The 12,888-nt window shown below is 45.9% G+C and overlaps 1 pseudogene across 1 annotated transcript; it reads left to right on the forward strand.

Moving 5' to 3' along the window:
- On the forward strand, positions 1-12,017 carry LOC310796774 (leucine-rich repeat-containing protein 52 pseudogene; annotated as a pseudogene). Its single transcript has 2 exons — positions 1-688; positions 11,713-12,017. The product of its transcript is annotated as a leucine-rich repeat-containing protein 52 pseudogene (transcript).
- The last annotated feature ends 871 nt before the right edge of the window (positions 12,018-12,888 follow it).

Here is a 12,888-nt window from a genome sequence, read left to right on the forward strand (position 1 = left end):
CTCTCTCCCAACGGGGTTGATGAAGCCCTCAGCGGTGTCATGCGTCTTGCCCCGCAGCCAAGTGCGCAATCCTTGCGGCTCATAGCTCTGCTCATCCTCGCCACGCGGGTGACCACGTCGCCGGCACTGGCCACCGGCTGCCCGGACCGCTGCGTGTGTGATGACCAGCTGGTGGTCCAATGTGCCGGGCAATACCTGACCACCTTCCCCGTCAACTTGCCGCTGGCCACGCGGCAGCTCATCATCTCCAACAACCGCATCTTGGAGCTGCCGCCGCTGGCGCTCAACTACCTCTCCGACCTGGTCTACCTGGACTGCAGCAACAACTCCCTGACGGAGATATCCGAGTCCACCTTCGGGAATCTACGGAAGCTCGCCTACCTGGACCTCTCCTTCAACACCTTGACCCGGATCGAGGACAGGACGTTCGGGCCCTTGGCGAGCCTGGTGATGCTGAGGATGACGGACAACCCGGGGCTCTCGGAGATCCACCCGGAGGCCTTCGCGGAGAACTCGGTGCTGCAGGTGCTGGACGTCAGCCGCAACAACCTGACGGTGCTCAACATCACCTCGCTGATCGCGCTGCCCAGCCTGCGCTCCCTGGGGCTCAGCGGGAACCCCTGGAGCTGCGAGTGCGACAACGAGGACCTCTGCCTGTGGGTGCAACTGGAGGACTTCAAGTTCCAAGGTGATGAGTCCACCATTGAGCATAGGGCAGGCTATAGTTTTATCACAGCAGTTCTATTCTAGGATATGACTTTCTCCATTCTTCATACCTGTCATCATATTGTGACATATGGCTGGCTAATGCTGGCATTTCCACACTTCACATCATCATAACAAATAGCCTATGTTGCTCTTTTCCACTGTATCAAGTGCCTCAGATAACCCTTTATAGATTAGACCTATGGGATAATGGCATTTGCTTGTGGGTCGGGTCCACATGCCAAACAATTATTTTAAAGTGCTTCTGCTGCACAGAAAGTGCACACAGTCTGTATTCTGCAGGAAAAAGTTCAAACCAAATCAGTGTGTTTGATGGGTAATTGGCTCTTGTTAAAATAGCTGACTGAGCATCTGTTCATGGCACTGTTAAACTCCCCACTCCTCCAGCCCCTAGAATGTTTCCATGTTCACACTCTTTTTAAAGCACATGCAGAGCCCTCACTGGATTCCCTTACACCCGTGCTTCTCAAAGTGGGGTCCGGGGACCCCCAGGGGTCCTTGAGGGGCAAAAAAAGGGGCATACTTTCTTTTCGCTATAATTCCATCCATAAGTAACACAATGACAGAATGTATGACTATTTTGGACATGTTTCATATACTTTTATCTGTAATAAACATCTAAAAGCAGAAATCATGTCGAGGGGTCGCTGGGACAAAATCTGATCAAATCCGGTCCGTGGTCTAATTGTGTCAGTTGGTGTGAAAAAGTTTTTCGAACCACTCACTGCTTTACGCCATGTGACATGTGACTGGGAGTTTTGACATGGTCCATGTCACGTCAAAACTCCCAGTCACTTGTGCACTTCTGATGACACAGGACCAGTAGGGCCTACCTCATGCCATTATGGGAAATTATTATTGTACAGTAGGTAGTGCAAGAAGTATTTAAAGTTGACATATTCCACATTAGAATAGTGTATTAATATATAATTTATTAAATGACACTTAATATGTATTGTAGTGTGTATAGTATAACCTCAACTCCACTATACCCAGTTTATGGGAGTCTCCAAAGTTCAGCCCTTCTCAGCTTTCAGTGGGCAGAGATGCAGGTGACTGCAGTGGAGCGTATAGCAGCTTTCAGAGTATCAAGTAGCAGATGAGATGGAGGGCAGGGAGCCATGTGATCTCTCTGGGTATTGGCAGCTGTATTCATGAGCCCCCCTCCCCCCCCCCTCCCGTGCAATTTGCAGTTTGGGAGGAAAAGTAGCAAGTCTCAGCATGGGCCAACTCCTTCAACTCAGACACGACCAATCAATCTCCAGTTTATTCAGCTAGTGTGACACTGTGCTGCTATAGTCCGATCAATAGGTGCTGAATCAAATATCGATCCCCCCCATTTGTTTTATTACTGTCAAGCTGATAGATGTGTCCGATTTTCCTTTCTTTGACTTATTATTATTATTGTGTCGATATATAAAAAGAGCAGCCACTATTTATAGGGTATCTTACTGAGCAAGGGCCCAGTCATAATTCTAACGCCATAATACACTCACCACCACACTTACTACTGTACAAAGGCACCCCCTGCTTCTCTCTCTCTCTCTCACACACACACACACACACACACACTGCACTCCACCATCCCCTGCAGCTTTAGGCAGAATCCAAAATGAGTCCTGCAAGAGCTGTCCTATTTTCCTACTGCCCACTGCCTTTTGTCTAGCTTAATTTGGATTGGAGTATCTTCCAGCGACAGCTGCCAGAAAAGGCATGCGCACATACACACACACACACACGCACGCACGCACGCGCGCGCGCGCACACACACACAGACACACACACACACACACACACACACACGTGTCTCACACTCTCCCTCATTCTTTCACTCTCACATGTAGAGAATAGTACAGACAATAATTTATCTCATACTCTGCAGTATTCTGTCAGACCACATGCATAACACATGCACACACAAATACATAGTGACCTACCTACCCAGTGTTGTACTTGATCACTGATGACTCAGACTTGGACTTGAGCATTCATGCATTCGGACTTGGAAGTTGGAGAGGACTTGGACTTGTTAAATGGTAAAAAAAAAAAAAAAAATTTAGTTTTTTGTATTAGGCCATAATAATTTGGTATAAGATATAATAGTTATGATACTGTGACATTATTCAATTTAGTGCAGGGCAGGGACATGTGGTCTACATGTGGATTCACACTCATGTTCAGATCCGGACACGGACTCAGGTAATGATGACTCAGACTCGAACACTGGAGGCTCGACTCGGGATATAGTGACTTAACTACAACACTGGCACCTACACACCCACACACAGACACACAGACACACACACTCACACACACACACACACACACACACACACACACACACACACACACACACACACACACACACACACACACACACACACACACACATGCTCACTTTCACAGAGCCACACATATAAACACAGACAGACACACATAGCCACAGATAAAGTGTAGCCTACATATAGGACTTTGGGGGGGGGGGGCAAAACAGAAGGAGGGCATTTTGGAGACGTCTGTGTTTAGGCAGGGAGCTCCGTCTCCATAACGCCTGCTTATCTCTGGTCTGACTCTCACCTGGTCCACGCAACAGTCTGAGTCTCACCTGGTCTGCGCAACACGTCTGAGTCTCACCTGGTCCGCGCAACACGTCTGAGTCTCACCTGGTCTGCGCAACACAGACCGCTTGTCTCCTCGACTTAGGAAACACATCATTAGAGAGGAACCAACCTTTGGGAAGGAACTAACACATTCTCCTGTGTCCTGCCTTCCTGCCCAGATTAGCTCTCTCTCTCTCTCTCTCTCTCTCTCTCTCTTTCTCTGTGTCTCTCTCCCTCTGCTGTTATATAAGGAGAGAGTCTAGAAATAGAGTGAAGTGACGGGGATGGAGAGAGGGAAAGCCCTCGCCTTTGATGCCGGTCCCTTTGGGGGTTGAAGCCAGAAGGGTTTCCTCTGGCAAGAAACTGTGCAGGGAAATAAGATGCTATACTTGGGTGTGTCGTGTCTCGTGGAGTGTGTGTGTGCAATGCATGTGTGTGTGTGTGTGTGTGTGTCTGCACGTGTGTATGTGTTATAATGAGTCTGACTGTATATTATGGGAACAGTGCACAGCAGCGCAAGCCTTTCAGAGGGATCAGCAGCAGGCTTGGAATTCTCCGTGGTGGAAAGGGCTTAGAGAAGCATAACTGTCCTCGTGTTCTCCAGCTCTCCGTGCTATTTCTCACATCCGGGAGCCACTGAATAGCTTCTTTCGGGATAATGAGAAACAGATTTAGATTCAGAGTGGGCAAAAAATTGACCAAATCTTGCTCTTTTTATATGAAATATACCGGTCAAGTGAATCCTCAAGTGAAAGCTAGAGAGATCCCTTTCCCCCCTGCAAAATCCACTTGAGTTATAAAGGGAAGATGTGTCGATGACAGAGACAAGACAGATTAAAGAGGGATTATTATGATTTGAGACAAGTGGAGACATGGTTGGTGCAAAAGGGTGACAATATTAAGGTGTTTTGTGCACTGAGGTTGTTTCTCTGAGACTCTTTTACACATGTCTAGTCTGTGATCGTCCACCATTTCCCCCCAGTGTCTAGAAGGGTGTGCAGGGGAGTGTCTACATTTGGTCTGAAATATTGGCCTTCTCAGTTCGGCTATATGCATAAACCAGATTCTTCACAGCACAATATGCCAGCACGATGCGTATGCAAATGAAGAGAACCTGGTGGAGAAATAGGGGCCACAGCAGCACTCTGTTCCTTGTGCAGAAACTTCCAAGTCTTTTGATCTCCTCCTATGGGAATTCCCCCCAAGCTGTGAAACAACAAAAGCCTATTAAAAAACACACGGCTGCAGCGATGGAGATGGCAGCGCTCAGGGTATTGCATCCACTTTCTACTCACTGTCACAAAAACATGCAGGCTTCAGGATTACTTTGACGTCAGATGCCTTTCTTGTCACCCGCCGCAGAGTTCAACGTCCGTCAGCACGCCGTCACGGGGGCATATTTAATTTCCCTACACGCAGAATACATTGTGACTGAGAGAGCCTTTGAAGTTGTACCCATCTAGTTGTCTGAGAGAAACCCAACTCAACGTTTCCATTAGGAATTTGTGGATTGCAGCAAAGGTCTTAGGCGTAATCGCACCTACAGTAGTTGCCTGCCTGCTGATGAGAACCCGGACTATGTGCTGGGGAGTCACACAAAAGCCTTTTTAAATCCTGTGGGGGAGAGAGGAGTTTGAATAATTCGCCCACCAATTTGTGGTAATTTAATGCTGTATCAACTTGAGACACTAGTGCACAGAGCGTCTAATTCCTTGTGGTTTTCTGATAAGGGTGACATTATAATCATGGTGGAGTTTTCTAATTCGTCTTTTATTCGTGTGAACCTGCATGAGTGCTGCCAAACACCTCTCACTCACACACGTTATGCAAAATGATATTAATGTAAGTAAGTAAAGTTTATTTGTATAGCACCTTTCACAGATACAAAATCACAAAGTGCTTTACAGTATTAAAAACAGTAGTGATATCATAAAAACAGTGGCTTACAGATTAAGAGGTAGCGAGACACTGTGCAAAATACAAACTTACAACAGACCAATAGACTTAGAAGACAAATAAAACAGATAGATAAAATATAACAAATAAAACAATTAGAACAAGAAATAAAACAGGGATTAAAAACCTAGCCAAAAGCCTGTCTGAATAAAAATGTTTTCAGTTGCTTTTTAAAAATGCCACAAGAGTCTATGGTTCTCAGAGATAATGGGAGGGCATTCCATAAAACTGGAGCAACTGATTTAAAAGCACGGTCACCACGAGTTATAAAATTGGTACGAGGGACTTCAAGCAGGGACTGTACAGATGACCTCAGAGGTCGACCTGCTGTGTGGGGGATAATAAGATCAGAGATGTATTGTGGCGTCAGACCATGCAGGGCTTTAAAAGTTAAAACCAGTACTTTAAAATCAATGCGGTACTTAATGGGAAGCCAGTGTAGGGAATATAAAATGGGAGTGATATGGGATCTCTTGTTGGTACCAGTTAAAAGCCGTGCAGCTGCATTTTGAATCATTTGTAGACGGCCCAGAGAGGTTTTGCTTAACAAAGTAAAAACAGAATTGCAAAAATCAAGACGAGAAGAAATAAAAGCATGAATAATCATTTCCAGTTCAACTTTGGACACAACATTTCTAATTTTCGCAATGTTCCTGAGCTGATAAAAACAAGAGCGTGTGAGTTGGCTCACGTGGCTGTCAAGGGACATTGACGTGTCAAAAATGACTCCTAAATTTCTCAGCTTGTTTTGTGCACAGTTGCCTAATGGCCCAATACACTGCTTAATGTATGGCGCTTTATTTTCTGGAGCAATTATAAGAGTCTCAGTCTTCTCTGAGTTTAACTGGAGGAAGTTGTCAGCCATCCAGTTTTTTATTGCGTCCAGGCAATCATTTAAAATTGACAATTTGTTTGTCTCTTCAGGTTTAAAAGAAAAATACAACTGGATATCATCCGCATAAAAGTGATAAGAAATACCATAAAAGCAACTAATAATTTGACCCAGGGGCAATATATACAATAAAAACAGCAATGGACCCAAGACCGATCCTTGAGGCACCCCGCATGACAGACAGGCAGATTCTGATATGAACTGTTGCACAGATACAGAAAAATGTCTATTAGTGAGGTACGATGTGAACCAGTCCAGGGCAGAACCAGAAATGCCAAAATGTTTCAGCCTATTTAAAAGAACACTGTGGTCAACCGTATCAAATGCTGAGCTGAGGTCAAGTAATACTAGTATAGTATACTTGCCATCATCTGCCGCCATCATAATGTCGTTCGAGACCTTAAGAAGAGCTGTTTCTGTTGAGTGTTGCTTACGAAAACCTGATTGAAATGTGTCATATAGAGAGTGTAATTCTAAGGTGGCTGTGAGTTGTTTTGCGACTGCTTTCTCAAGTAATTTGGATAAAAATGGCAATTTGGATATGGGTCTGTAATTTTTGGGGAGAGAGGGGTCCAGATTCATTTTTTTCAGCAAAGGCTGAACTGTAGCATGTTTAAAATGGCTGGGGACAGTGCCGGTTGAAAGGGAGAGGTTGATCATGGACAACACAGAAGGGCCGATAGCATTAAAAACATCTAAAAACAAAGATGAAGGAAAAATGTCAGTCGGGCCAGATGAGAGCTTTGTCTCACGCAGCAATTTAGTGAGGTCTTCTAGTGTTACAGGAGAGAAGGAGTCCAGAATTGTGGAGCCGGAGGGAGTAATGGTGGGATGGCTGCTGGTTGAAGGAGGAATGCTTGCTCTTACATTGTTAACTTTGTCCACAAAATAATTAAGAAAAGTGTTACACTCAATGTTCGAAAAAACAGGTACATTAGGAGAGGGAGGAGACACTATGGAGTTGATAGTCTCAAAGAGAACCTTTGAGTTTCCTTTGCTTGATTCAATGAGATCGGTAAAATAGGCAGTCCTGGCATCCCTTATCATTTGATTTAAAATGATTAAAAGCTCTTTAAAATTCAACCGATGGACTTCTAGTTTGGTGTTTTTCCATAGGCGTTCAGCCTTCCTACAGTTTCGTTTAAAACTGCGTATAGGCTCATTAATCCAGGGGGATGATTTTCCAGAGGAAAAAAGCCTATTTTTAAAAGGGGCTACTATGTCCAGCACAGCAGTGCACTGATCATTAAATGACTGGACAAAACTCTCCACATCAGTGCAGTTTGACATGTTTTCTGGCTTAAATAAGGCTGAAAATTTTTCAGCTGTGGTTTGATTGACAACGCGCCTATGAGCAGTGCGCTTTTGGGGCAGCAAGTCCAGATTAAAAACTACATCAAATAAAACACACTTATGATCACTGATCAGAAAATCCTCTAGGTGAACATTATCAACAGTTAAACCATGGGAGAAAACTAAGTCCAGCGTATGGCCTGCTCTGTGAGTGGGACCAGAGACATGCTGCACATAGTTAAAAGACTCAGTAATAGAAATAAAATCAGACGCCGCCTTAGAGGTGACGTCATCAATGTGGAAGTTAAAATCACCTGTAATTAAAACTTTGTCCAGCTTAATAACAGATGATAAAAACTCAGTAAAATCAGACAAGAAAGGAGCAGATGGGCCAGGGGGTCGATAAATTAAAATACAGTAAAACGGGTTCAACCGACCAACTTTAGTTATTTGTAGTTCAAAGGAGGGGAAGGTCTCTGTGTTTACTGATCGACAAACAAAACGGTCTTTAAAAACGACTGCGAGACCTCCACCACGGCCTGACAGCCTAGGCGAGGATATAGAGCTACAGTCCGCAGGGCAAAGTTCATTTAGGACTGCGTAATCCATATCTCGCTGCCAAGTCTCAGTGAGAAAAAGAAAATCCATATTCTCTTTAATAAATAGGTCATTGAGGATGAATGATTTGTTGGCAACAGAGCGAGCGTTGAGCAGAGCCAAACTGATAGATGCTATGGTAGCTTCATCAGTGCCAGGAGAGGCGAGAGGCAACGGGCGCAAGTGAGAGGCGTTTACACGCCGGCGATGCCTGCCTTCAGACAGCCGCTGTGAGCTGCGGTTCCAAATGACAGGGATGGGGAGGGGGAAAATCCTATAGGGGGAGCTCTCTGCACACAAAATAGCTGGGATAGGTGAAATATGTGGGCTATGAGTGCTATTGGAAAGATAAGGAACAGACTGAGATGTATCTTGAACTGGGCCCGGGACAGAAATATAGCGTCATTCAATGCGGGACAGATGGCAGGAGAAATTCATGGCCATAACACCAATTCCTTTGCTATTGGGGTGGAGCTTATCAGGTTTAAACAGGTTAGTCTCCATCCAAAACCAGTCGAAATGGTCGACATAGCCGTATCCACAGGCTGAGCAAAAGTGACGTAACCACTGGTCAATATTATAGAGGCGGCTAAAGAGCTCAGAACTCCGTCGGAGAGTGGGAATTAGACCAGAGAAAATGCAAATTTTGCCAAGGCTCTCAATCGTCACCGCTAGTGTCTCGTAATCAGAGGCAAGTTTGGTTGATTGCTTACACCTGATATCGTTTGTGCCCACATGAACAAACACTGTATGGGCAGACGGGTGACGCTCAATGATGGACGGGATATATTCCACTATGTCAAGGACTTTTGCGCCGGAAAAGGAGTATGTAATGCCGTTTGGAATAGCAACGTATCTAACGATGGAATCGCCAACTAGGATGTATTCCGGAGGTGGAATATGGAGGCCAGCCTTGACAGAGCTAGCCACAGGAGGAGGGGGACGGGGACTAGACATGCCAGCTGCAGGCGAGTTGACAAGGGAGCAGTGGGGGGCAGATACGGGAGAGGCCCGCGGACGCTTTGCGGGGGGAGAGGGAGTGTTTGATGCAATACTGCGGGGAGAGGTGCGCTTCCTGCGGGAGGAAGGTCCAGGACCGGCACCGCTGCCCTTAGCGATCAGACCCATGGAAAAGGATCCAAACGGGGAGTGTGTGGGAGACGCCGTCGGGTTGGGAAATAGTGGCCCATCTTCATCCAGACCCTGGAGTGGACCGTATTTGTTGGAGAGCTGAAGTGGGTCATCATCCTCTTCACCTGTTGAATCAGCGAAGAGGGGAATGGATAGCTTATCGCCCCTCGCCACTGTAGCCCAGGAGGTGGAGGGCACCGCTGAGTCGGCCCCACAAGACGGCACATTGGCAGGGTGGCGACGGTCAACAGCGGGCTCCACGCCGGCTTGCCGGAGGCGGTCAGTGAGCTGGGTCTGGCGGTGTAGGAGTTCATGAATGAGCTTCTCCAAGGACGACAGCTCCGATCTGAGGTCGGACAAATCAGCAGCAGCAACCATTTCAAGTGCCGAGCTAGCTACCTGGTCAGCCGGGGAAAGACGGCCGAAGAGCGGCCGACTGCCAGCGATATCATCCGCAGGTAGGATAATCCTGAAAGCCGTATTCACTGTTTGTACTGCTGTGTCCCCGATAGCTCAGTTTGTTTACCTCTTTAAAACTGCTTAGCCCCAGGCTAAAGGCGAGCCTAGCCAAGCAGCAGGAGAGGCGGCAAGAACCAAAACATCAGTTTTTAAAGTTCTCGATCTGAAACAACTCTGATGATCTCAGTGCCGAAAAGGAGTAAATCCAAATTAGTAACACAGATTGTTGCCAGGATCCGCCAAAACAGACGAAATCTTAGTATAAAAACCAGAGTTTCGCGCGGCAAAAACACACACTCAACCAGCCGGACGTGACGTGTGTACTGTGAGGTTAGGCACCACCACCGGGTGTGCTTGAATTATTTACCCGTACCTTCTGTTTAATGATGACATGCAATATTGATATCACCTTTCCTTGCAGAGTTACCTGTGCATTTTGATGAAGCCCTGACAATTAGTTCAAAGGATCCTTTCAGTCTAATTGGTTAAGGTGTGCTGACTAGAATTCCTGTGGATTTAGGGAGTAAAGTTACTTCATTTGCCGTTATAGACATTTTGAATGTATCACATCTACGCTGCAATTTGTAGATTGAGAACAAAATAGCTGCAGTTGTATTGGTTGTTCAGGGGAAATGGTAGCCTGGTATCCAGCCCCATATGATTCGCAGTTGTCATCACTCTTCATATGGGTCTGGACCCACGCCCATCCACTGCGTTTATGCAGGACAGATACTGTCCGGGACACCTGATTGGCTGGTCGATGTAGGCGGGAACCTTACTAAATAACGTTACCGATAACGCATCAGAGCGCTGCAACAACACACCTGTATGTTAGCTAGGCTAGCTAGCTGTTAGCACGTTAGTTATTATGTGGCAGTAAAACGCCACTGAATGACCAGTTTGATATAACTGTCAACCAGTTCGAGTCTTGCTCTTTCCATAAAACCCACCAGCTTTGATATCTAAGGCTAGTTGTTGATATTTATATAACAATATTGTGGCTCTAAAAATAAAGCTTTATCGATGCGGTTAACTGTTTCTGGTATTCCAGACAAAGAGTTTAACGAAGTGAGAAGTTGAGAACAGACAAACCGAGAGAACAGTGCTGCTGTCATTGGGGCTGCAGTAGAATAATCGGTGGAACAAGGTATTACCTTCAGTTCTTATCAAATTCTTTGGTGCAGAATCGTCGAAGTAGTTCGATGATTGACACAGACAGCAACCAATCAGTTGGGGCTGAAAAATACATCACCGAATCAGTGGCGGACAGTGTTGGGGGTAACTCATTACAAAATTAACATATTACATGTAATATATTACTTTTAGCAGTAACTCAGTAATATAACTTATTACAAATAGAATTTCAGTAATATTATAGCAGTTACTTTGTCAAGTAACACAAGTTACCAATTGAGTTACTTTTTCCCCCATCAAAGCACATATTTAAAAAAGATACAATCATTTCTTAATCAAACTGTGTTTTTATGCAAATAACCACTATAGATGACAATAACAAAGGAAAAGGATAACATTTTGAATCTTGGGCGGTTTACACTGACTTCAAGACGGTTGAAATTATCTTTCAGGATGGTTTCCGGGGCGGCGATGTCATCCTGCTGCTGCTGTTATTTTGGTGAAAGTAATGCAAAAGTAGTGTAATAAGTAACAAGTTACTCTACACAGACAGTAATATTGTAAAGTAATGTATTACTTTCAAATGAAAGTAACTAGTAATATGTAGTATATTACATTTTGAAAGTAACTTGCCCAACACTGGTGGCGGATAGCAGTGTCCAGACCTTAATGAAGGATTCATTGGGGCTGGTTACCAGGCCAGGAAAATGGGCCATATGTCACTATCTTGGACTGATGATGTCATGAAGAAGCAATCCACACCCTGCAAGTCTTCCTGTGTCGGATACATCTCGTCTTGTATTGCTGTCGCCTCTCTGTATCCCGGTGTTTCCGGTATACTTCCTTACCTAAAACTTTAATGTGTACCATTCTGTGTTATATGATCAACCCATCTCCTTTCTACCTGGTGTGTCTATGTTGCAGATGAGGGCCAGACGGTGTGCGGCACGCCTGCTGACATGGAGGGCCGGCGTCTGGGCGAGGTGGGACTTGAGCTGCGGACGTTGTGCCACCAGACCCTGGGCTCCTGGGACTACCTTTTCTTCATCGTCATCGGCTTTGTCATCTTCGCCGCTGGCACCGTGTCTGCCTGGGTGATGGGCGTGGTCATGATCGTCTACGAGCGCTACATCAAGAAGAAAGACGAAGAGCTCGATCCGGAAGACCAAGCGGAGCCTGACATGGGGGCCGGAAGCAACGAGAACTTGAAAACCTCACATACTGTTTGATCACCTGGTCCCGCTCTGCCCGCAAGAACCATCCCCTTAGCCATAGTGCCTCAGATGAACTTCCAGAACTGTCTGTGAAGTCTGTAACGAACCTGCAATCAGTTTGTCTGACAGGGAAAAGAGAGGATTTAACAGAGAACTATTCTTGGTTGTCGGAGAGTGAGATGAACCGTTCTAGTGGGAATGTCATTCAGGTGCACACGCTGGCTGCCATGTTGGAGGTCCTCAGATCTTGGCCAACATTAGCTGTGAACACTAATCATCATCGTCACGCATGACGTGGCCATCTCACCAGAGTCCAATAGACATCAATACACATGGTTTAATGTCTGTGTTGGTTTTGACTGGGAAGTGATCATCCCTGCTGAAAACAACAGCCTATAGACCAGTTATGCTGGAGGTTAGTTTATGCTGGGCATGCTCTGTAAATGCTGATTTAGCTGGTAACCAGCTCAGTATATATTTGTGCACATGATGGTCTATGCTGGTCTACCACCATCTGTCTCATTTACCACCTTGACCAGCAGACCCCTGTCCAGATAAGACCAGTAATAGCCAATCAAATACCAGCTCATCCATCCAGCTTTAGTTCGGCTGCCTTGTTGCTGTCATCTCACCGTGTTTGCCTCACCCTGTGTCTTGCGCTCTCATTGGCTGTAGCACCTTGATGGCACTCCCATCACGACCAGATATATCTGTCGGGCATCTGTGATGCATCGGCGAGCCCTCGGATCGTGTCTTTGAAGAGTTCACACACAGCGATCGAGCACCGTTTTGCGAGCGGCGAGTCAACGCCGATTCGGCTCCGATCTGGGGACTTTTGTCAGCGAGCCCCAAAAACCTGAGTCGCCGAGTGTAAAATCAGGGCTCG

The sequence above is a fragment of the Poromitra crassiceps genome (genome assembly GCF_964638095.1).
Source record: "Poromitra crassiceps genome assembly, chromosome: 23".
Lineage (NCBI taxonomy): Eukaryota > Metazoa > Chordata > Actinopteri > Beryciformes > Melamphaidae > Poromitra > Poromitra crassiceps.